This window comes from Lithobates pipiens, unplaced genomic scaffold (assembly GCF_037356315.1).
Source record: "Lithobates pipiens isolate NorthernLeopardFrog02 unplaced genomic scaffold, aLitPip1_a1.2 Scaffold_25, whole genome shotgun sequence".
Classification (NCBI taxonomy): Eukaryota; Metazoa; Chordata; class Amphibia; order Anura; family Ranidae; genus Lithobates; species Lithobates pipiens.
In genome coordinates this window covers 189,265,944-189,290,624 of record NW_027507787.1, presented here as the reverse complement: position 1 = coordinate 189,290,624, position 24,681 = coordinate 189,265,944, and the positions used below count along the sequence as shown (strand labels likewise).

The 24,681-nt window shown below is 41.8% G+C and overlaps 1 protein-coding gene across 2 annotated transcripts in view; it reads right to left on the bottom strand.

Annotated features, from left to right (window-relative positions):
- The window catches only part of LZTS2 (leucine zipper tumor suppressor 2), a 233,462-nt gene that overhangs the window by 43,985 nt on the left and 164,796 nt on the right, over window positions 1–24,681 (bottom strand). The window contains exon 1 of one of the 2 annotated variants that reach the window (XM_077455325.1): window positions 6,533–6,710. The exons of the other annotated variant lie outside the window; for it this stretch is intronic. The gene's annotated coding sequence lies outside the window, so the exon portion shown is untranslated. Of the gene's footprint in view, window positions 1–6,532; window positions 6,711–24,681 lie in introns of those variants that run through there. 2 annotated transcript variants of the gene reach the window in all.

The following is a 24,681-nucleotide window of genomic DNA, read 5'->3' as shown; positions in this document are numbered from 1 at the left end:
CTTCATCCGTCACCACAAGGGCTCCTGGACGTGCTTTGAACAGATCAAAAATTGACTGTGGCTTTTTTTTTTCTTCGTCTTCTTTTCAATGCCATCAAAAACAGGGGGATGAAACAGGAGCCAGGAATTATTGATCTCTTACAGCATGAAATATGTTACTTGAAGGCTCAGCAACCCAGTTTAATCCTGTTTCATCAGGAGCCCAATGCTTAGTTCACACTCATAATTCAATCTATTCGATGTTCTTATAGGTGTCTAGTATTTGTATATTATGAGCCAGACCATCGTGGACACCACAGACATTCAGATACTAGCAATTTTGTGAAGTTATTTGGACGATGAACATCATGCAAACCAATAAAAACAAGCAATAAACAAGATAAAAAATGTCAATGTCTCAACTGGAAAAAAACTCAGGGGTCCAATACTTTAAAAGGTACCTTGTCGAGGTTTCAATAATGACTACAAAATGCTTCTATTTGTATAAGGCAATATAGTTACATAGTAGATGAGGTCGAAAAAAAGACCCAAGTTCATCATGTCCAACCTATGTGCAGGACCGTTTTTAAGGCAGGGCAAAAGGGGCAGCTGCCCTGGGCCATGTCATTGTTGTGGGGCCCAAAGCAGCTGCCTCATACTTGCCAGCTATCCTGGTTTAAATTTCCTCATCCCTTGAGGTTTTAGTCCTGTTCTGTGTCCCAATATCTCAGTGTGAAGTGCTGCTACTAATGCTGCCCAGCTCTGCCCTATTGTGAAAGGATGACTCACCTGCAGACCCTGTGTTTACATATAAATTACTGGCATTCATATGTAAATAGTGGCGGCATTCATATGTAATTAGGGGATATCATGCCCCCCTGAGGTCATATCCACAGTGATCTCTAGCAACCAATCAACAAGCAGAAATCATGTGCTGTAACCTCTAGCAACTAACCAGTGAGCTGTAATGTGTGCTGTAAACTCTAGCAACCAGTCAGTGAGCGGTAATGATACACTGTAACCTCTGACAACCAATCGCAATAGCTGCCTGATGTGATTCAGTAAACCAAGAAAAGTTTTGCCCAAACAATATTAAAGATGGCCCTGCCTATGTGTATACAATTCTTATAATTGGTTGTAATGCCTTTAATTAAAGTGGAAGTAAACCCATTGATATAAACAGTTTCAAAAAACGGCATGCTGGGAATGCCAACTGCACATTAGCTGTGCTCTCAACCGAACTGTCAAACCACCCAATGGCTGGTGTCATAACAGATCACATGTGCAGCACCGTGGCAGCTGAAGATTAAACAGAGGCAAAGATGGCAGCTTCCGTGGATGAAAACGATAGGGGAGTTTACTTCCACTTTAAATGAACCAAAATCTATTTGATAAATGATGACGGTAGGTTTCTCCATCCTCCAAGGCAATATAAGGCTAGCCATAGACAGCGAGACAGGTAGGTGCCTGCCGTTGGTTTTGCCAAGATCCACCAACAGACTAAAGCAGAATTTATCTTTTCTCCCCAAGAAAATGAATGAACTCCGACATGCCTAATCATCACCTAAACTTTATAGCAGGTTAGTGGGCTGGGGCTGGATCTAGCTGTTAATGGTCAACCTCACTGAGCATTAATTTGACCACACTGGTTGTAAACCTAGAAACTGGGGAAAATGTGCAACATAATGACGAGAACCAATCCCAGCTCTGTTTTTGTTAGCCGGACAACCCCGAATTGCTGAATGATTATTGGTAGCTAAATCTGTTTCCTACCTAGGAAGTGAGTGTGACCCCCATCAAGATCTTTCACCTTCCCATGAAATAAAACAAACACCTATGGCTATGCATAGCTTTAGAATTAATAACAGGACTTATACCATTAAGGAGCTTGCAATTCAATCTGATCACTAGGAACTCCAGCACTCTAATCTGACTGAGGCCCCCCATAATGTTCACACCATACAGGTTACCCCAGACTGCTGGGTGGTCCCATGTGGATTTTCAGGGAATAGTGCAGCCTCCTCTGTGTGCTCACACCACATGGAGTGGTTGCAGTCCAATTAACGAGATTTTCGTATTTCACGATTGAGAGCTCAAATGTCACTTTCACACGAACTGAACTGTAACGGAGGAAGACGTCTTCAATTAACTAGTAAAATAAACATCTCTTCCATGGCGCTGTCAGTTAAACTAGTTACACATATCCTAAATTCCAGTACCATTCTCTGCAGCCCTACACTTAGGTGAACCCTGACTTATTAAAACAGCCTTGAGACTATGGGGTCAGTCTGCGTTGAGGTCTTATTTTCACATTCTAATTGTGAATGTTGGCACTTTTTAAGTTTATTCTACAATATGGTGACCAACTGAGTGCTGACCATGGAGGAATGGCAAATGTAATTAGAGGAAACCTTCACTAAGAGAAGTATAGGGATGTCATTACTGACGTGCCTGGTCTTCCTGGTATTAGTTCTTACTGGGACACTGACCTGGAACAAGCATGTACATTAGCAAAGTGAGCGCCTCCAGTCAGGTGACACTTGGCCCTGGTACACACCAGTGCGGCTTTTAAGTTGCGCAAATTCAAAGCCTACTATCAGTGCGATTTCATGTGTGGCTTGCTGACGTCTGTGTGACTTCAATTAACAGATGTCAATGCGGAAATGGTGCAGGAACCTTAAAGAGGGATTCCACCTACAAAAAAACTATTAAAAGCCAGCAGCTATAAATACTACAGGACACTCACCTGTCCCAGGGTCCAGCGATGTCAGCAGCCAAGACCGATCGATCGCTCGGCTCTCGGCTGCTGCCGCAATTCTCGGTGAGGAAATCGGGAAGTGAAGCGCTGGGGCTACACTTGCCGGTCCCCTACTGGGCATCCGTGAGTCGTGCAGCGCAATGGGAATGGTCCGCTATGTCTCAGGGACCCGTGTGTGTCCCAGCAGACAGCGAAGCGGGACAGGAAGAAGCATAGACTCCTGTGGGAGTCTATGCCCGGAAGTGGGCGCAAATCCTAGACAGTTATCTGCACCCCCCCCCCCCCCCGGAAGGTGCCAATTGTGACACCGGAGGGGGGAGGAGGGTTCCGATGAGCAGAAGTTCCACTTTGGGGTAGAACTCCGCTTTAATCTGAGTTGCAGCGATTTGAGTGGTTCCATTGCCTCAAAGGGGGTGTGACTTGTCATGCGACTTTGAACTGTCAACTCGCAAGAAAAGTCACACTGGTGTGAACCAGGGCTTACCATATCCTTCTTGTCCAATAATAATCAATACACTTCTACTACCTAAAAGAGAAGTGCAAAATCCTAAACAAATAAACATACTAACCTAGATTGGTAGCGGAGGATAGCTGCAGCTGGGATCAATGCTGCAGCTATCCTCTGCTAGATCTACACTAAGAACTGAGCAACCAAAGACAGCTGATTGCTCGGTTCTTGGGTCAGCTCTGAGCACAAAACAATGACTGTCAGTCGCCGCTCTGTGTTCTTCCCCTCCAGCGCTTATTAGAGTGCCAGAATGTGGAGGGGTGGGAGCGGCTGGCTCAGGCTCTCAGCTAATGCTGATAGCCAGCTGGTTCAACTTGTCAGGCATTGGTGTGGATCCCAAAATTAATGTCAGGATCCCTACACATCCCAGACTGGCTCCTTGGCATCAGCCGACAGTGGGAATTTTGCCCGCTATCGGCTGAATCTGGGTCACAGGAGTGTAGAGAAGTAAGTGCACTCCTGTGACCCTCAGGGGAATTATGGCCAAACGAGCTTTGGCCATCCTTTTCCTTTAATTGCCCGATTTCTACTGAAATTATTTCTTACTGTGTTTTTCTGCCTCCATGTAAAATCCTCTGTGAGCTCCCAAACCTCTCCTTTTCCTCCCTCATTTCCACTTATTTGAAATGAGCAGCGCACCTTAGTTGCTGTCATATGCACTGTTCTCTGCACACTACTAATCCTATAAATCATGGCCCACCTCGGAAGTCAGCTATGTTCCTACTTACAGTGGGACCAGGTGCACTGGGACTGCGCTGGGCAGCTATTCCAACACAGGCAGGCCAAGGCAAAATGCCTGGTCTTCAGTGTGCCAGATTCACACCATTGTGTTGCTGTGCGGTACTTTTACCAGCGCAGCAAAGTCATGGCATTCTGGCTGGTAGAATTTTATGAAATCTTACTTTGTGACATCTCAATAAAGTTGGTTAAAAAAACAAAGTGAACAGTGTGACGCTCTGGGAACGGTGCATCGGCACTACCTGTAACACAACACACACCGGCCACTGTGTTGTAACGCAGCAACTGGTGTGAATGGACCCTGAATGTTGCCACCTTTAAATCAGAAGTTAGACCACAGGAGCAAAAAAAATGGAGAGGATGAGAGCAAGAGAGGGAACTTTTTTTTTAAATTCAGAATACCTACCTGATTTTTTTCTTTTTAAAACCAGAGTTTAGTGTGACAACTCAAATGGCTGAAGGCAATAAGTTAGCTTGTCAGCCAGGGAATAGAGGGGAAGCCAGCATTGGGAAATTTGTTCCTCTTTCACTTAGAAAAAAGTAAAAACTAAAGTCCCAAGGGCTGCCAACATCTCAAGAAACAGATCTGCCATGTTCAAATGCTCAATTAAACACAAATATGTGAATCTCAGCAGCAAAATAATATGTGAATCTCGACAACAGCGCAAGTGATATGTGAATCTCGACAACAATGCAAACATGTGAATCTTGTCAAATATGTGAATTTCAACAAAAGTGCAAATGATATGTGAATCTTGACAGCTCAAATATGTGAATCGCAACAACACAAACGATATGTGAATCTCGACAACAGTTCAAACGATATGTGAATCTCGACAACAGTTCAAACGATATGTGAATCTCGACAACAACGCAAACGATATGTGAATCTCGACAACAACGCAAACGATATGTGAATCTCGACAACAACGCAAACGATATGTGAATCTCGACAACAACGCAAACGATATGTGAATCTCGACAACGCAAACGATATATGAATCTCGACAACAACGCAAACGATATATGAATCTCGACAACAACGCAAACGATATGTGAATCTCGACAACAACGCAAACGATATGTGAATCTCGACAACGCAAACTATATGTGAATCTCGACAACGCAAACTATATGTGAATCTCGTCAACAACGCAGACGATATGTGAATCTCGTCAACAACGCAGACGATATGTGAATCTCGTCAACAACGCAGACGATATGTGAATCTCGTCAACAACGCAGACGATATGTGAATCTCGTCAACAACGCAGACGATATGTGAATCTCGTCAACAACGCAAATGATATGTGGAACTCGTCAACAACGGAAATAATATGTGAATCTCGACAACAGTGCAAATAATATGTGAATCTCGACAACAGTGCAAATAATATGTGAATCTCGACAACACAAATGATATGTGAATCCCAACAGTGCAAATGATATGAGAATCTCGACAACAGTGCAGATATGTGAATCTCGACAACAGTGCAGATATGTGAATCTCGACAACAGTGCAGATATGTGAATCTCGACAACAGTGCAGATATGTGAATCTCGACAACAATGTAAACAATATGTGAATCTCCACAGTGCAAATGATATGTGAATCTCGTCAACAATGCAAACACGTGAATCTTGTCAAATATGTGAATTTCAACAAAAGTGCAAATGATATGTGAATCTTGACAACAGCTCAAATATGTGAATCTCGACAACAGCTCAAATGATATGTGAATCTCAACAGTGCACATGATATGTGAATCTCGACAACAGTGCACATGATATGTGAATCTCGACAACAGTGCACATGATATGTGAATCTCGACAACAGTGCACATGATATGTGAATCTCGACAACAGTGCACATGATATGTGAATCTCGACAACAGTGCACATGATATGTGAATCTCGACAACAGTGTAAATGATATGTGAATCTCGACAACACAAATGATATGTGAATCTCGATAAATATGTGAATCTCGACAACACAAATGATATGTGAATCTCGGCAACACAAATTATATGTGAATCTCAACAGTGCAAATGATATATGAATCTCGTCAACAATGCAAAGGACATGCAAGCCTCCTAACTCTGGCTGGGATCACTGGCCCCCAACTCTTCTCCCATCCTGTAGGGTGATCACAGAGGGAATTCTGATTGTCAGCACAGAGCTTCTCATGGCTGTGATAACACAAGCAAAGTTAAATATATTCTCCATCCAAAGCCCACTCATCACAGCCACCATCCAGACTGGAAACCTGAGACAGCAAATGAATTTCTAATATGTAATCTCCAAATGCAAACATTCCCAGGTCACTTTTTCCAAAGCCGGCTGTCCGAATGAGACTTTCTTTGTCTCGCACTTTTCCTAAAAGCGGTAAAGTTTGTGTAAAAGTCTCAGTGTGAAGAATTCCAACATAAACATCCGCAGTATCTGCTGGTATCTGGGATGGCCGGGGATGTGGAGGAGAAGAGCCGCCTGTACCCCCCACCATTCAGACCCCCCCCCCCAGTTCCAGCACATGCTGAATCTCTTACCTCTCCTTCCTCCAGCCATGGTGGCAGATGTTCAGCAGGGTTCACCTCCCCCCAGTACAGGATCTCTGGATGAGCTGCAGATTGGCGCACACACGATTAGCGGACGCAGACAGACAGCAGCGCAGAGGACTTTTTGGCTCAGGGTTCTTGCTAAACTGATCAAGTTTGAAAATGCTGCTCTCCTCCCCTTCGCTTTGCTTGCTGCCTCCCACCCCCATCCTCTTGTCAGGACCTTCCCCGCCTCTCTGCATTGACTGGATATCCAGCCTACTGCCTGAATGTGTCCCTTCACTGGCCTCAGAGAACAGGCAGTACAGGCAGGTTACCCACAATAGTCAGCGACCACCAGCATGCTGCCAGGACACACATGGATCCTTTGTACCTGTCAGGGATGTCAATGTGAACCATCAGCATAATACCTGCAGCACACACTGCCAGCGGGAGGAGGACATTACTAAACAAACCATTGTCAGCCGCACATTATTTATATTGGTGGATGTGGGATGCAAACAGCCAAAACAAAGACAGGAATGTAAACCGTTCATGTACACAGCCACCTCTGCCTCCTACACCATAGGAATGCAAGTTGTAAAGCGCTGCGTAAACTGTCAGCGCTACAAAAATCCTGTAGAATATTATTATTATTATTTAAGGTACTTATATAGCGCCGTTAATTTACACAGCACTTTACATATACATTGTACATTCACATCAGTCCCTACCCTCAAGGAGCTTACAAACTAAGGTCCCTAACTCACATTCATATACTACACAGAAGCCAATTAACCTACCAGCATGACTTTGGAGTATAATAATAATTATAATAATAATGTCGGCTGAATGATCGTCCATTTTTTTGTATGATAGTCTCATATCAAAAAAACAAATCGGTTACTAAAGTTATGAAAATTCTCATACAACAGAATACAATTTCGGAAGTGATGTAATGTATTGTAATTAGCGGTGGCGAAACCGAAAATTCAGAATGCACTTGGCCGTAACCGAAATTGACAATAAAAAAAAAAAAAAAAAAAATTATATATATTTTATAAATAACTTTATTATATATTGCAAACCAACATGATGGATTATTACAGTACCAAAGAGGAACTGTTTCACAAAAATACTTTATAATAAAAAATGTTATAGATAGATAGATAGATAGAAACACACACACAATATATATATATATATATATATATATATATATATATATATATATACACACATACATACATACACACATATATATATATATATATATATATATATATATATATACACACACATACATACACACACAATATTATATATATAATAAATAACGTTATTATATTTGCAAACCAAACCCACATGATGGATTATTACAGTACCAAAGAGGAACTGTTTCACAAAAATACTTTATAATAATATTTTATTGTAAAGTATTTTTGTGAAACCGTTCTTCTTTGGTACTGTAATAAACCATCATGTTGGCTTACAAATATAATAAAGTTATTTATAAAATATGTATATGTGTATATATATATATATATATATACATATTTTATAAATAACTTTATTATATTTGTAAGCCAACATGATGGTTTATTACAGTACCAAAGAAGAACGGTTTCACAAAAATACTTTACAATAAAATATTATTATAAAGTATTTTTGTGAAACAGTTCCTCTTTGCTACCGTACTAATCCATCATGTTGGTTCTCTTTTTATGTAAATTCTGTAAAGGATAAGGTACCCCCATAGTCTAAAACATTCACCTTTTCAAATATGTATTAACCTTTTAATCCAGGTCATGAATTTAAATGAATAAATTAACATGACTTTGTCGGCCATTATCGGCACCTTTAAAGCTGTGTTAAAAATCCTGCTTGCTGCATGTTTGGTGCATAAAATAAATAAATAAAAACCACACCAAAAACACACCTCCCAATTGAAATACATTGAAAAAACAGCAAGAGCGTATCAAAAATGCACCCGTATTGTGTTTTTTATGCATTTTTTTGAGTCACATGACCTAAGCAAGGTAAAACCGCATACAAAATTATGGGCTTTTTTTGGCAGCAATTACCTGCAATTTTTTTTTAGATTTATGCACAATGCTGAAACCCCATCATTAATTGCAATGTATTCTTTTTCCGAACATGTGTGGTTTTGGGAATTTTTCTCATACAAATACTATACTAATTACTAGAGCTGCACTATTCTGGCTAAAATGAGAATTAAGATTTTTTTCTGCTTAGACTAAAGATCACGATTCTCTCATGATACTGGCGAAGTAACATCATCTTTCACAATATACAATAAAATTGGGCTAACTTCAGTGTTTTTTTTGTTTTTGTTTTTTTATTCACCAAAGTCCATTTTTTTCCCCAAAAATTGTGTTTGAAAGACCGCTGTGACATACAATGTTGCAACAACCGCCATTCCTTGGTATCATGACATTGACTCTGCCATGTGGCATTGGCCCCAGAACTATGCAGGCGCCATCAAATGGGAGGTTAAATAGCTACAGCTCAAGGAACGCCTAACAACCTCTGGAGGAACCCTAGGGATCTATCGAACCCTGGTTGAGAATGGTTGCCATAGACCATCCAAAGTCCAGGCTATCCTATAGGCATAGTTCACATTATTACAGCGCAGTGTAGTGAAAAAGAGTACAGCATGATGCATTTTTCGGCACAGCAAATGCACAAAAACGCATGCAAAAAATTTAAATGTACAGTAACAAAGGTGCAGCATCTCATTATAGTAACAGCAAATTAAATGTGCAAGTAAATAATCCACTATATAGATCATGTGCAAAAAGTGAAAATCACACATAAAAAAAAAGTTAACTAAAAAGGCATTTAACTCCAGAAATGTTCGTGTATTGCTTCCACTATCTGAAAATGGTATAGCACGTGCCACTGAGGGTAAGACCGCACTCCCCAGCTCACTAAATGGCGATGCAGCAAGTCACGCTTTGGGAATTACCAATCTCAGCTTTCACTCTATGGGCATCCTGCCCCATCCATCCACCCGAGGTCCTCTGACTGTAGCAGCAGCAGCCTACCACTAAGGGAGATTTAGAAATACCCACAATGGCACTACATGGATAAGAAGTGCTCCTGTAAGGAGCCAAATACCAAGACAGGCCAAATATAATGTAGTAATTAATTACTGATCCATAAGAATCACATAAAAGCAATAAAAAGCATTTAGATGCCAAGTAGTAAAAACCATATACAGCAATGCACTTACCCAGATGACTGTCAGTTCTGAAACGGGAAGTGGTGGCATGATGTCAGCATATAGCTCTGCCCAGGTGCCTTTCATGCCAACGCACATCTTCAGGGGACGCTAGTAAAATGTAAATGCACGCAAGTGCATCGTAATGCATAAAAGCCCAAAGAAAGAAAGGAAAGAAGGAAGTGATGGAAAAAAACACATAAACGGCATCGGAACGTGCATAAAAATGTGCATCAAATGCATGCAACAGCGCATGAAAAAACACACAGTAGACATGCAGTTAATGGTGGGAATGGGCTCTAAATGGTTTACTCTACTTAAACAGGGATAGGCAATTAGCGATTCTCCAGCTGTTGCAAAACTACAAGTCCCATCATGCCTCTGTCTCAGGGTGTCATGCTTGTGGCTGTCAGAGTCTTGCTATGCCTCATGGGACTTGTAGTTCCGCAACAGCTGGAGGTCCGCTAATTGCATATACCTGCGTCTAATAGGTCCATGCAATAAAATATTGTATTGCACCTTTACAGCCTCAGAAGGAATCTTTGGCAATCAACAGTTCTGAAAGTATTCGGTGCCTGTGTACCCAACGCACAGTTTTTTTCCTCTGACACCATACATCACTGCTCAGTGCTGCAGTAAAATAAGGGGTCAGAAGAAACAGCCAGCATGCAGTGGGGTGCTTTTACTATGGCGGTTTATTTTACTTTGAGGAAATGTAAGCTCTGCATTCCCCACATTTTAGGCTGCATTCACACAATCGCTGGCGGAATCGCCACGATTCTGCCCCCGCCGTTTCAAACAGCTGAAAAAAAGGGATGCTGCAACACTCGATGCTGTTGACCAAAAGAAGTTCATGTTCCTTTCTGAGCAACAAGCAGTGCGTGTTTCAATTTTCCGTGCCTGCAGTGCGATTTACCACATGACAATATCGGCACGATTGGGGTGCCATTAGAAATAATAGCATCGCAAATGCGTCCCGTGTTTTGCAGCCATTTGAAATCTCGGGGCGTATTTGCGCCAATTCTGCCTGCGATCATGTGCAAATGCAGTCTTAAGGTACTTAAAAATGGGTCCTGGAAACAACTAGATCTCCAAATGGCACAGATCTTAAAGTCTCAAGGGTCCTTTTACACTGCTCCATTGAAAAAACAAAAACAAAAAAAGTGGTAAAAAACACGTGTGTTTTTACTGCACTCTCGACTCCTGATTTCAATCGTGTACTTTTGAAACTTGGGCATGTGACTTAACAAACACGCCAGAAATGCATCGCTGGTGTATTTCTGATGCGTTTTCTATAGAAATCAGTGAGACATGCATTTTTGGTGTACTTTTGAAAAGCGCATCAAAGATGCAGCATGCAGGACATTTAAATACACACCACACCTGCAGCACACTGGTGGCATATTCTATAGGATTTAAAAGGGATATATTTCACACATTTTTCTTTCGCTTTTTTTGTTTTTACCCCAAAAACGCATCAAAAACAAAATCAGTTAGCCATCATTCCAGCGCAGGAAAAAAAAAAAAGTTCACAATTGCCTACCAATTTTTTGTCTTTATTGATATTAATTTTGTGTGCTTTTATTTATTGTGCAGTTCAAGCACTCTTTAGAATAGGGTGGGGCAGGCTATTGAATCATCTGTTGCTGTCAGCTTAGTGTAAAAGACCAGTACAAAAGGATATCCCTCTCCAGGGTGTTCAACTGCCAACATCAGGACAGCAGGGGGGGGGGAATGTATGGGTTTAGCACCGCCGGACATACTGTTAATGCACACAACATGACAATGGAACAATGGACCTTGTGTGGCTCACATAAACCAGATAATACCTTTACAGTTCACCTTGAACTAAAAACATAGCAGATGGAATGCAGTTGCTGAGGGTTAAAGGGTAATGCCCTGTACACACGGTTGGAAATTCCGATGGAAAAGGTCCGATCAGATTATATTGTCGGAAAATCCGATTGTGTGTGGGCTCTATCGGACTTTTTCCGTTGGAAAAATAAAGACGGAAAAAATTTGAGAGCAGGATCTTAAATTTTCCGACAAAAAAATCTGATCTGACTTTTTCTGATCGTTTGTAGAGAACTCCGATCGGACAAAGTGCCACGCATGCTCAGATTAAATTACGAGACCAAAGCTATTGGCTACTAGCCTCTACGTAGTCCCTTCGTACGCAACGATCGTCACCTCATTCTGAACGATCAAATTTTCCGACAACGTTGTCCGACCGTGTGTACGCAACAGCAGTTTCGAACAAAATCCGTCTGAAAAAATCAGACGGATTTTGTGGTTGGAATGTCCGACCGTGTGTACAGGGCATAACTCCACTTTTGTGGGATGAAAAAATAATAATAAAGCATATCCAATTGCGACACAAGTCATATTGTAATTGAATGTTATTTAAAATCACCTTCCCTTTCCATTCTGCAGCCGCTGTAATTTTTTGGAAAATACAATGCAATATGGCTACCTGGAGGTGTTCTGTACACAGAATGTGTACTGACCACACCCCAGAAACATAATTTCCTGCTTGTGTGATTGGCTCACATATTTTGCCAGAAGTCTGCACCAAATTGGCTTCAGGCATCCCTTGCAGCAAAAATTGCATTTTTGGGGAGATACTCCCAATAGGAAATCACGTCTAAAGGGATGCAGGCCCAGCAGATTTCCTCATTAGTGCTCTGCAGGTGCTACAGCAGATTGATAATTATGAAACCAATCTCATCAGACTCACTTTCCCTCATGGATACAGAGAAACACACAGGGATTTCTTCAGAATAACAAATGGTAGGAATCTGCAACAAAGTTTGTTATAATCCTTGCAATGTACACTGATCACCTAGAGGGGAATGTTTTTTGTTTCCCTCAACAAAAATGCAGTTATGCTTTAATTGTTTTCAAAGACTTTAACCTGGGCATTGGGTTGTGTTGGGCAGCCTTACCGAATGCATAGATATGGCAATTTACCTTGAGTCCTATGAGGTCAGTTCACACTCAACATGCGCACATGTTTTTTTCAACACAGCACATTGCATAATGTTGCAGTACATAAAAGAATGTTGCAGTACATAAAAGAAAAGAAAAGAAAATATAATTTTGTGGCACTTCAATAAAGCTGAAAAAAACAAACAAACAAAAAAAAAAAAAAAACATAGGCACCGTTCACTTCACAGCGCACACCTGCAGTACAATGCACCCATTGGTGTGAACAAGCTGTTGTCACTTTGATACCTTTATTTATTGGGTACCTTTGTTAAAAAGATACAAGCCCTTATGCTAGATTCAAAACCAGGTGTGGTGGGACTGCTATGGGAGGTGCATTTTCACAGCAAAAAAAGCCAAAATGCATTGTAGCGGTGTGCAGGTAGTGTGCGTAGTGAACTTTATGAAATGTCACTGTTAGTTAACTCCTTGGTGCCTATGTGGCCTCTTGGCGGGTAGGCCTTGGCGCCGAGCGATCTCAGATTTACGGGAATAAGTGTGAATACAGCTGTGCTGAGAGCGCGTTACCCTGCACGCTCCCGGCAGAGTTACCGGCGCTTAAAGCGGTTGTATACCCGCTGAAGTTTTTTTTTTTACTCACCTGCAAAGGAAATGGCATAATGAGCTAGTATGCACCGCATACTAGCTCATTATGAAATACTTACCTTAGAAGGAGGCCCCGACATCTGGCCCGATCCACGCCGAGGGAGCCGACATGTTCCCTCTGCGTTTTTTCCGGGTATCGCGGCTCCGGTGCTGTGAGTGTCCGGAGCCGCGAGATCGTCACTCCCGTGCATGCGCACGGGAGATTTATTTCCGGCAGGGTCCAGCGTCTGCCGGACTTTCAGCCGAGAATCCCCTGTGCGCATGCGCTGCTGCAGTCAGCGGCGCATTGCGAGGGGAATATCTCCTAAACCGTACAGGGTTAGGAGATATATTTTTTTACCTACAGGTAAGCCTTATTATAGGCTTTCCTGTAGGTAAAAGTCCCAAAATTGACTATACAAACACTTTAATGGAACGCTGCTGGTGATCTAACAGCCATGACGGCCAATCACGGCTGTCACATGATCATAAACCCCGCTCTGCCGCCCGGCATCGTAAACCCCTTAAAAGGGCTGGGAGGCGCAGACACCAAGGGGTTAAAAAAAAAAAAGGACAAAGGAATAAGTGAACAGTGCGATGTGTCAGGATTGGAACTCAGTGGGTACTGCGAATGGACCCTCAGAGCTCTAAAGTTCCTTCTACATGCATAATGACACATAACAAAAGCGCAATCTTTTTATGTCATTAGAACGGAAGGAGCTTACAGCTATGAAAACGTGTATCTTTGTAATACTCTTGGTTATCCACTAAAAGAGATCACTGTTACAATCGTTTTTGTCCCCTCTACATGGGAAAAGGCTTTTGAAAAAGGCTACCCAGTACTGGGAAACCATGGTGGACGATTAGTTCTCCAGCAGATGAACACTTTAGGGCTATCTAAAGATGAATTTGCCATCTACATTTTAATGTAACGAAATGCCCACCTGGGTAGACTGCTCTTTTAACAATGTGCTGCACTGTCTAGGTTGGCCTCTTCGACTCCTTTACAACTGCCAAGGTCATCATTGGGCTGGTCAATAGACATGAAACCTGTTTGTCCTTTCAATATCATGCATGGACCTTGCTAACACCGTTTTCATTAAGGCTCTGTTCACACTTGTACAATTTCAAATGTGTCTCGAGTTGCACAGAACTGCAGGACAATGGAAATAACATTGTTTTCAAATGGTGCCCATTCTCATCAAGGCAACTGCATGACGCAATTTTGGAAAAAAGTTTCCTGTACTACTTTGGTGCGATTTCAGCACAGTTTTGGCCCCAAAGAATATGCAAACCACATCCAAGTTGATTACACAAAATAATCGCACTGAACGTCAGATCAAAATCTGGTTTCAGCAGTGTCAAACTAGCCTAAAGTAGTTACAAAGGCTTAATTCTTTTTTTCTTCATTTTGGATAGTGTCGCTGGCGATTTCCCTCTGGGAACAGACATTTTCATTCTCTGATGTATGCTTTTGTTTATTGTTTTTGTTTCCATATCGGATTTATACACTTTTTTTATTTTTTGTTAATAAAGTATTAATTTTAATACAAATTTTATTGTATGTGTTCGTACTTTTAAAAGTAACAATTGATGAATGTAGTACGGGGTTGGCCCTCATTCAATGTACAGTGGCACCTTGGATTATGAGCATAATCCATTCCAGGAGAATGTTTGTAATCCAAAGCACTCGCATATCAAAGCAAGTTTTCTCATATAAGTGAATGGAGACTAAGATAATTCATTCCACATTGACTTCTATTGTATGCAGTACTGCATGTGGCCTACAGGGCGCTGGAGAGACTCAGAAATACTCAGGAACCAAGTGTCAACGGCGCCCCCTGCACCTCTGGACAAATCCAGTACTGCACACCACAGAGGCTTGAATCCTGCTCGTTTTGCGAGACAACACTTGCAAACCAAAGCAGGATTTTTTTTAAATAAAAGCTTGTATTGCGAAACGCTTGTTAACCGCGTTACTCGCAATCTGAGGTATTACTGTATATTTCATTTTGGATAGAGTAAGGGATGATTATAACCTTCAGGGTTTTTTCCACCTGTGTCACCCCTCATTTCCTCTCCCATAGCCATACCAGTACAAATCCAAAGAGAGAGGATCACTGGTGGTCACCAGCAAAATATCCCACAGAACTGTTAGGTGGCGTGCGAGTCAGTGCTCACTGGCAGCTATAAGGTGGACCATAAGGGATCAATAAAAGGGGGGGGGGGGCGGGGCACAACAGGCTATACCCAAAATTAATTAATAAGAATTAGTTCATACAGTTCATAGTAGTAAGGGATATCAAGAAAAAGTCCACAGGATGGGTGGATCCACAAATGGATGGAGATTGCACACACAGTCACCGGCAGCTCCTCAGCAGGAAATGGGAGTTCCCTCAGACAAGCAAAAACTGCTGTTTTTGTTTGTCTGACTGGTGGTCACCAGGGTCACGTAAACGGGTGTCCCCTTTGGAAGATTTCCCTTCCATTCCTATTCTGGTGACAATCCAAAATTGGGATTCTGCTTTCGCTTACACTCTTGGTGTTAACAGTTAACAGGACAATCGAGAGGGTGACTCTCCCAAATGGGGATACAGACCGCAATAAAAACCTGACATGTTCTACCCCCTCTCCACTCTATCCAACACTAAACAAATAAGTTATGCCTTATACATTAAATTGAATCCATTGCTCTTATGGAAACCATATCTAGGTATACTTAAAACTGAACTGTAGCTACCCTTAAAAAGTCACCATGCACTTGGAATTTAAAGGGGTTGTAAAGTCGGGAAACTTTTTTTTATCTTATTGCATTATATGCATTAAGATAAAAAGCTTTCTGTTTGCGGGAGCCCCCCCCCCCCAGCCCTCCTAATACTTACTTGAGCCTTATCTCTATCCAGCGATGTCCATGTCTTGGCCGTTCAAGACTCTCCCTCCTAATTGGCTGAGATGCAGCAGCTGCGCCAATGGCCATGCCACAGCTCCATGTCTGAATGGACACGGAGCTGTGACTTGGCTCTGGTGCCCCCATAGCAAGCTGCTTGCTGTAGGGGCATGCAACAAGAGGGAGGGGCCAGGAGCACCGAAGAGGGACCCCAGAAGAGGGGGATCCAGGCTGCTCTGTACAAATCCACTGCAACATAGCAGGTAAGTAGAATTTTTTTTTTTTTTTCAACAAAAATAACAAACGGATTTTACAATTACTTTATATGTTGATTTCATGTATGGGTACTTAATATGGTAAAATAATTTATTCCTTCAAGAAGTTGTTGCTCCTAACTTACTGACACTCTCGAACTGTGGGAGGCCCTCAGTGTCCTCACCTACAAAGCAGGATTGAGATTTCTGAATCTGATGCTGAAGAGCTGAAGTCGGCCACAGACGGATTGAAATTTGGCAGGTTTGGCAGAAATCAGCCGAATTTTGATCCATCTATGGGCAGGCTGGTTGTACTGAAGTCGATTGATATCAGTTCAACCTGCTTGTCGGGGTTTTTTCTGATACACGCCACTGGCCCTAGCTAGCAACACTGATCATAAGTGTTGGGCCGTCCATTAGGGGCGCACGGGCGCCACCCCCTTTCTGTCCATTGTCCAGCCCCCTGATCTACATGCAGGGATGCCGGACCATGGATTACAATAGGAGGGCGTTTTGTTTTTTTAAGCACGTGCTTAGAGCCTGAGGCTTCAAAACAGGGTGGCCTTGGGGCGCAGAGCACTGCGCTCCAAGCCCACCCAGTTGTGTGAGAATAGCGAATGAATATTCGCTATTCTCACACTGATCCTCCTCCTGGCCAATTGGGAAGCGGGTCACCCAATTGGCTAAAAGGATAGGCGATCCTATTGGATGCCTAGAAGGAGGGAGGAAGATCACGCTAGGACACGCTGCCCATAGGACATGCCGCTGCATAGTTTTTAAGTTAAGCTTAAAGCTTAAGCTTAAGTTTAGTTTTAAAAACTATTGGGTGAAGAAAACATGTACATTGCAGTAACCCATTAAGACTCTTAAAATGCCCTGTATTCTTTAAAACTGAACTCAGGCAAAGGCAAATATTCCCAAAATACATAAGCCATGTGTATGCTTACTACAATCTTGGTGTGCTTTGTGTGTTTCTTCCAGATCTGTGCAGTAAAAAGTGTGAAACTTTGCCTCTGTGTAGGAGCTTCCTGTAATGAAGACCGGTCACTGCTGCTCCCTACCCTTGTGCAGGGTGACGGGTCTTGTCTCTGCCCCTTCCTATCATTTTTTGCAGGCAGCTTGTAGTGGGTGGAATCTATAGGGCCCCTCCCACAGCTCTGCCCTCCACACAGGCTATGTACAGCATAGTACTGAAGTCATCACTATATTTCCAAGGTCATATAGATTTGCAAAGGCAAAGTTGATTTTTATCCTTTGTGGCCATTAAGGAATACATTTGAATGGTGCCTGGAGTTCAGCTTTAGACCTGAATCTGACTGCGTTGTGTGAATCTTTGCACGTCATACAATACTACAATATGCACCGCATTGACGAACTTAAAAATGAATACTTCCTATTCCCAGAAGGTTTGGATAAAACACAATCGTCTCCTACATATTGCGCAGGCGGTATCTACGTACAGGACTACGCGCATCTATAATCACAGCCGGCAACAAAGACGTAAAGATCTTCATGCCATAAACAACAGCCTGTTCTGCTCCAACGAAGACTAATGGAGAAATAAAACAGAGTAATTAAAATCATTAAAATAACTATTCACATTAAGTAATATTTTCTAACTTGTCCTAAATGGAACATCTTTTGGTTAACACCAAAAATTACATTACAAATTCCCATTGTCTGCGCCACTTTTCAAAATGGTCCTTAAAAACATAAGTGAGGAGTAAATGCTTATCATTACATATGGCAGTAATTACCCGTCATGCCAGGATGTGTTATTATCTAATCTTCAGCTCTTGCTGTAGCTGTCACTTCACCACATTGCACACCATGCATTATTCATGTGGCCTAAAATGCAGGCACGTCTAATATATCCCTTAAACACACAAATCGCATATTAAAACCATTTTATGGAGGAACTGGGTCTGTGGAATCAATTTTTAATGCATCATTAAATACATTAAAGATTAAAATACTAAATATTAAGAAATGTTAAAAGGTATTTATATTCGCTTGGCGTAATACTCTTATAAGCATTACCGGTATAATGTTGTTATTGATTTGTGTAGCACAGTATCTGCAAATGTGGTGTCTGGGATTTACAGTGTATCCAAAAAAAAAAAAAAACAATTATATATATATATATATATATATATATTTTTAGCTTACCAAACCTTAGTCGTAGTAGTTGCATTCATTTTCCTTTGCTGACTTTGTTTTTCCTACCTGGTGATCCCGCAAATAGCACATTTCCTATCCAATATTGTCTACATTCATTTCTCCATTGTATCTATAGGAGGTAGCCATGGCTAAAAGGGGCAGCCACCATTACATAGTTGATGGGATTTGTAATGCACCCAATAAAGAGAATGTTCTATGTGCTCACAAGAAGTGACAAGGACATTTCTCGCACATATTTTCTGTACTTGCTGAAAATGTTCTTGCTTGTGAAATCGAATGAAGCCACCAATTATAAAGACTGCTAAGCTGTAGTATATAAAATTTTTATTTTTGGGTTTAGATATACTTTATGGTTCAGGTGGCTGATAACAGCTGTAAACCACCAAGAATCCATGTATTTCTGTGGTGGGTAGCACAGCTGTTTGTGATCAGCTGCAGCCTGTACAAAATCAATAACAGGCTAACAGGCTTTGCATCTGTTCGCATGTAACCACACAGAGGGTTCACATGCCGTTATGGACATATGAGTATCCCTGATTGCAAACTGTGCTACCCACCATAGAACTACGCTGATTCTTGCTCATTCATACTGCCCTTATCGGCCATCTGAATGAGCATTTAAAGCCCAACTCCAGGACTTAGGGAAAAAATAAAATAAAAAAAGCTACCCTTGCAGTGGGCCCGGATCCCCCCTTCCCCCTCTTTGCAATTCAATGCGTGTGTGAGACAGCGCTGGACCAGTATGAAGTCTGGTCTACTTTTAGGCGATCTGGGATTTTTGGTCCTTCAAGGGGGTGTGTGGGCTGTTAAGGTAAGATGTGGGTGAGCCTTGTTAGCGACAAAAAAAAAAAAAAAAAAAATGCGCTCTGCAAAATAGATTTGGATGAGCGTAAAGGCACACTCAGGCAGTAGGTGTGTTTATTGAAATTCACAGTCCACAGGTGATGATTATACGCCAACGCGTTTCAGAGGAAGTGCCTCCCCCTTTGTCAGGTCTGTGGTGGTGGATGGGGTCAAGACTGACCTGGACTCCCTCTATGGACAGCATTTAAATGGCTTATGCTGCACCTCACCTCCGGTTCAAAGTCAGCCTTGACCACATCCACCACCACAGCCCTGACAAAAGGGGGAGGCACTTCCCCTCAAAAAACACGCTGGATCTACTCATCACCTGTGAATTTCAATAAACATTCTGAATAACAACCTGAAATGTGAAGACTACATTACACGTGCCTCTACACTCATCTGAATCCCGCATTGCAGCTGCCATGGGTGTGAACCATTCCAGTTGTTGGCTTGCCCCCAACCAATCCCCATCCCTACACCATGGTTAAATGCTTGTTAAATGAGGAATAAGGCCCCTTTCGGAATGGGCAGACCAATGGGGTCCACCTGTCAGTTTTTTAGGTGGCTCTGATCGGACCATCTATTGCCCTTGATGGAATGTCAGAGGTCATCAGATATGTGTCCACTGACACATGCCGACATCCAATCAAAACAGACGGGTGGGGGATGTATTTCCCATCTGTCTGGCACATCGGATCAGACAAAAGTCTGATGAAAATGGACAGTTGGTCCATTTCCATCTGACCTTCCATAGAGGAAAGTGAACCTGTCACCTGCCTACTCAGCAGGAATCAGCAGACAGACTCCCCACTGAACAGGCAGATCCTGTGGCGGAGTACACCCGTCTGGAAGGAGCCTAAAATGTAATGCCTTCCTTCACACTCCAGCAGGTTCCAGCGCTCCCCACTGCCATGGCAGGGATTCATTCTTTGTCTATATGCCCTCCATCTCACCTCAAAGTTGGGAAGTGTGCCAATACATCACTTTACAATACAACACCAAAAATGATACTTGAAGCAAGAAATGGAGCTTTGTTTTGTCTGGTTCTACAAAATGATGGCTACACGTTTTGCCACCTATATGCAGATCTACCATTATTGACCCTTGCACAGTTAAATGCATGCATTAAAGAATAGAGATTATTTGTGCATGTACTTTTTATGCAATAACAGACGAACAGGCCCAGACAGGAGGAGAGGCCTGTGCATGCTTAGAACTACAGAATATGCAATGACTTTTTCCCCGATTTAGGCAAAGGAGAACTTGGTAAAATGAACACAGCCACTTATTTAGCAAAATGGAAGCAATCTCTCAAAATTCGCAGGTGCCTTCCCCAATGCAAAATAATTTCTGCAAACATATGGATGACCTAACACAGGGCTCTTTTAACGAGTTTTTCATGGGAAGAACCAATCTGTGAGAGTGGGATGTAAACACCATGCTGGAAGCAATAGAAACAGGCAAAATGGGGCTACACCAGCACAGCCACTAGGTTTACCTTTATTCTCTTCAGTACCCGACTTCAAAGAAACATCTGGCAGCCATGTTCATCAGTTTTTCAAAAAATACAGCATTTTGTCCGCACCTTTCGGCCCAATCACGCTGCATCGATTGTTACAATGCATTTAGATACCCTCTGTTGAGGTAGCCCATGTAATTTTCATGGGCCAGCAATGTACCTTAACACACGGAAAAACAAACTGGTACTAATTTTTTTTTTCTTAACAAAACATATTACCGAAACACGTGATTTACATCTGCATGTTGCTGTATTGCACTGGTGTATTTGGATCCCCCCCAATATGAATGGTATCACAACGCAGAGCAATGTGCACACATCTTGTGATAACATATGCGTTATATATTGTGGACGTGCAACACAATTGTGTGGACAGGTCCCTCAATGACTCATATTATTTTTTCCAGTATGAGTTAGCTTATTGACCCTTATGTGGTGGAAAATGGTTGGAGTACATGCTCCCAAAAGTTGCCTACTAGATATTTTTATTATTATATAGGCTTTATATAGCGCTAAACAGTTTGCACAGAGCTTTACAACATTTGGGCAGACAGTACAGTTACAATACAATTCAATACAGGAGGAATCAGAAACTGCTCCTTAAAGCTTACAATCCAAGTCAGGGTTTCTCAACGAGTGTGCCATGAAGAGTCCCAAGGTATGCCATGGCAAAATGACTCCAACTTAGGCAGCTATCTGATCATAGAACACTGCTGGCCACTCGGTTGTTACAGTGGTGCCGGTCCCCTGTCTAAAGTTCACTTCCCATTGCCACAGGCACTGGGGAAGCTGTGCAGCCCTCCCAACCGTGTCTTGCCAACCGATGATGTCAACGGTTGGTATGGGTGGGTCGGACATACAAAGGGGCTTGCTGGGATGTGCAAGCCGCAGATCCCGGGAGACCCTGGCTGTCGCGCTTTTCCCCGATGGAGATGAAAAATAACAGGGAGGAGGCTTTTCAGTGGCTGGATAGGAGATTCTCTGAGCTACATGAGGTACAGGCATTGTACATGTATACCTTTGCATGGTGGATACCCTGCACTACACCTGCACTACACTGCGGCCAAACTGCAGTGAATCAATGTGAAAATGCCCTAATCGTAACAAGTGTTTTATGTAGGTTTTTTGTTTACCCACTTCAAGACCACAATGCGTATATACATGTTGCTGCTTTGAAATGGTTTATCGGGGTTATGGCTGAAGATATCAGCCATAACCTCTGTATTAATTTTTTACAGCCGGTGTCTGGCTTTCTCATGAAAGTGTTCCAAGTGGCTCATGGGCCAATGGAGCGCTTTCAGAAGCAGCGGAAGGGGATTCCCACCTGCTCACCCGAGAAACAATCCAATGGTACGGCCGGCTAATACCAGAGGCAATGAAAGAGCAGATCCTCTGATTATCTCTATGGCCTTGGAGGAACGGAGAAACGTCATGACTTCACTTCCAGTCCAGGCTGCAAGTAAACAATTTTTTATCAAAGCAAAAGATCAATAACAAAAATTTGGGATCTTTCGCTTTTAAAGGTAAAGGAGAGATTTTTGACCCGAGATCTCTCCATAAAGAGGACCTGTCATCCTTATTTCTATTACAAGGGATGTTTACATTCCTTGCAATAGGAATAAAAGTGATAAAAAAATAATTAAAAGGGACAGTGAAAAAAAAAAAAAGTTAAATAAATAAGACAATAAATAAATAAAGAATAGAGCGGTTGTGTCAATCATCCCAGGCTCAAGTATCCCATTGATTTAAGTAACAATTAAATTTTTTAAAAATACAAGCATCCGGTAGGCATTCCTTTTCAGTCTATCGTCATATTATGTAAAGTATAATTCTGTACAGTATTTGATTACTACATTATAACAACGCATATTGGCATGCCTCCTTTTGACATGCCTTGTAATTTCATTTTTTGACAACTTTTCAAGTATAATCATTTATAAATGTTGTTTCTCTTATAGTATACTTTATCCCTTGTGACACTTCAAAAAAAATATCCTGAGGAAGCTCATCTGAACGAAACGTTGAGTAAGAAGTGGATGTACATGTAAAATAATTGATACAGGATCCTTGTAAATGCCTATTGTGATTTTAAGAGCTTATTTTTCTAAAAAAATTATTTATCTTCAAATCTTTGGTACCCTAAAAGTCCCACTTGCCCCTTCTCCCTTTTTCAGAACTTCCTGTAAGATATGAACACAACTAGAAAGTCAGATGGAGCATTGGCTGTGATGCATCATATACGAAACAAAATGGGAAAATATATCTAAAGAATCAAAAAACACTATAGCAAAATTGCTTTGGAAATTCAGGAAAGGGAATGAAATAATAGGGTTAAATTTTCCTTTAATTCTCCAAATCTGAAAAAACAAACCAAACGCAGGCCGTGTTTAGTAGAGCCTAGCACCAACCTTCAGATCTCACATCCGGACCCTCAGAAGTGTCCAGCTCAGGAGTTGCTCATTATCTGACAGGTTTATAAAAAGCACACTTGGCACTTGTAGCTATGTGTGGGCTGCAAGGATATACAGCTATAACCAACACACTACAGACTGGAAGAAGGGAGTGGAAGGAGTTGTGGAATTCCAGTATGAAGTTCAATTTAATTAGTGAAAAAAAGGAGCAAGTAGGAGGCACTAAAATAAATAATAACTTGGATATTAAAGGAAGAACGGAACTATGGTTTTCTAGTTCCCTGCAGACAAATATAAGGACACATGTAAACTTCTCAGCTGTGGAGTGGCTCCAAACGTCATCCTGGCATTAAATTTCTGGATTTGGCTACCCCACACACTAAATCTCAGGCCGCGTTCACACTGTTGTGGGCCATTGACGCACATTGTGCTAAGGCATCCCATTAATTTGAACTGGCTGCCAATGCATCAAAAAAAAAAAAAAATAGGCATTACTATTTTTGTAGCACAGAGCAGCACACATCTGTTGAAAGGGATTTCACGTGTTGTGTTAAAGTACGCGTTACAGTTAGAAGAGTGCAATAGTGTGAACCTGACCCCTACGCCTGCCTCTAGTTTCCAGTATGTTTTTTAGCTTAATTAAAAAGCAAGCCCACTGGAAAATGTCCACCTTCTATACAACACACATGGCACTTCTCAGGAGGAAGAGGTGGCACTGAATCATTTCACATTAGGCTGCAGTCCACACCAAATGCACTGTGACATGCCCACTGAATGAGCCTGCAATGGGAGTTCATATTACTCCGATAAAAAGGTAATCAAAGTAAAGTTTTTTATGTAAAGTAAATTTGTAGTGGGAGAAATACCTTAATGCGGACCTCATGTTGAATATGCCAATTGCCTGCCTGTTACACTGACTTGGTTTAACAAGTAACATTAGGAAAGCAGCAAGGTAAACACAAGAACCAGGAAACTAGTATTTTTAAAAGGAGAGGTTAGCAATGGCAGGCTAAGGATATTTCCTTAGCCTGTTTCCTTTAAGGATATTTCAAAGTTTCCTGACTAGTGCCATCTATTCTTTATAGCAGTTCATGAATTGATGTTCTGTTATGGTATGGTATGGTGGTATACAGATTTCCTGTTCTGCGAGGCAAAAAGCCTAGTACACACGGGGTGAAAGTCCGGCGACATCGTCCATTTTATTAAAAACGGCCGACACTCGGCTTGTGTGTAAACAAGCAGCCAACTG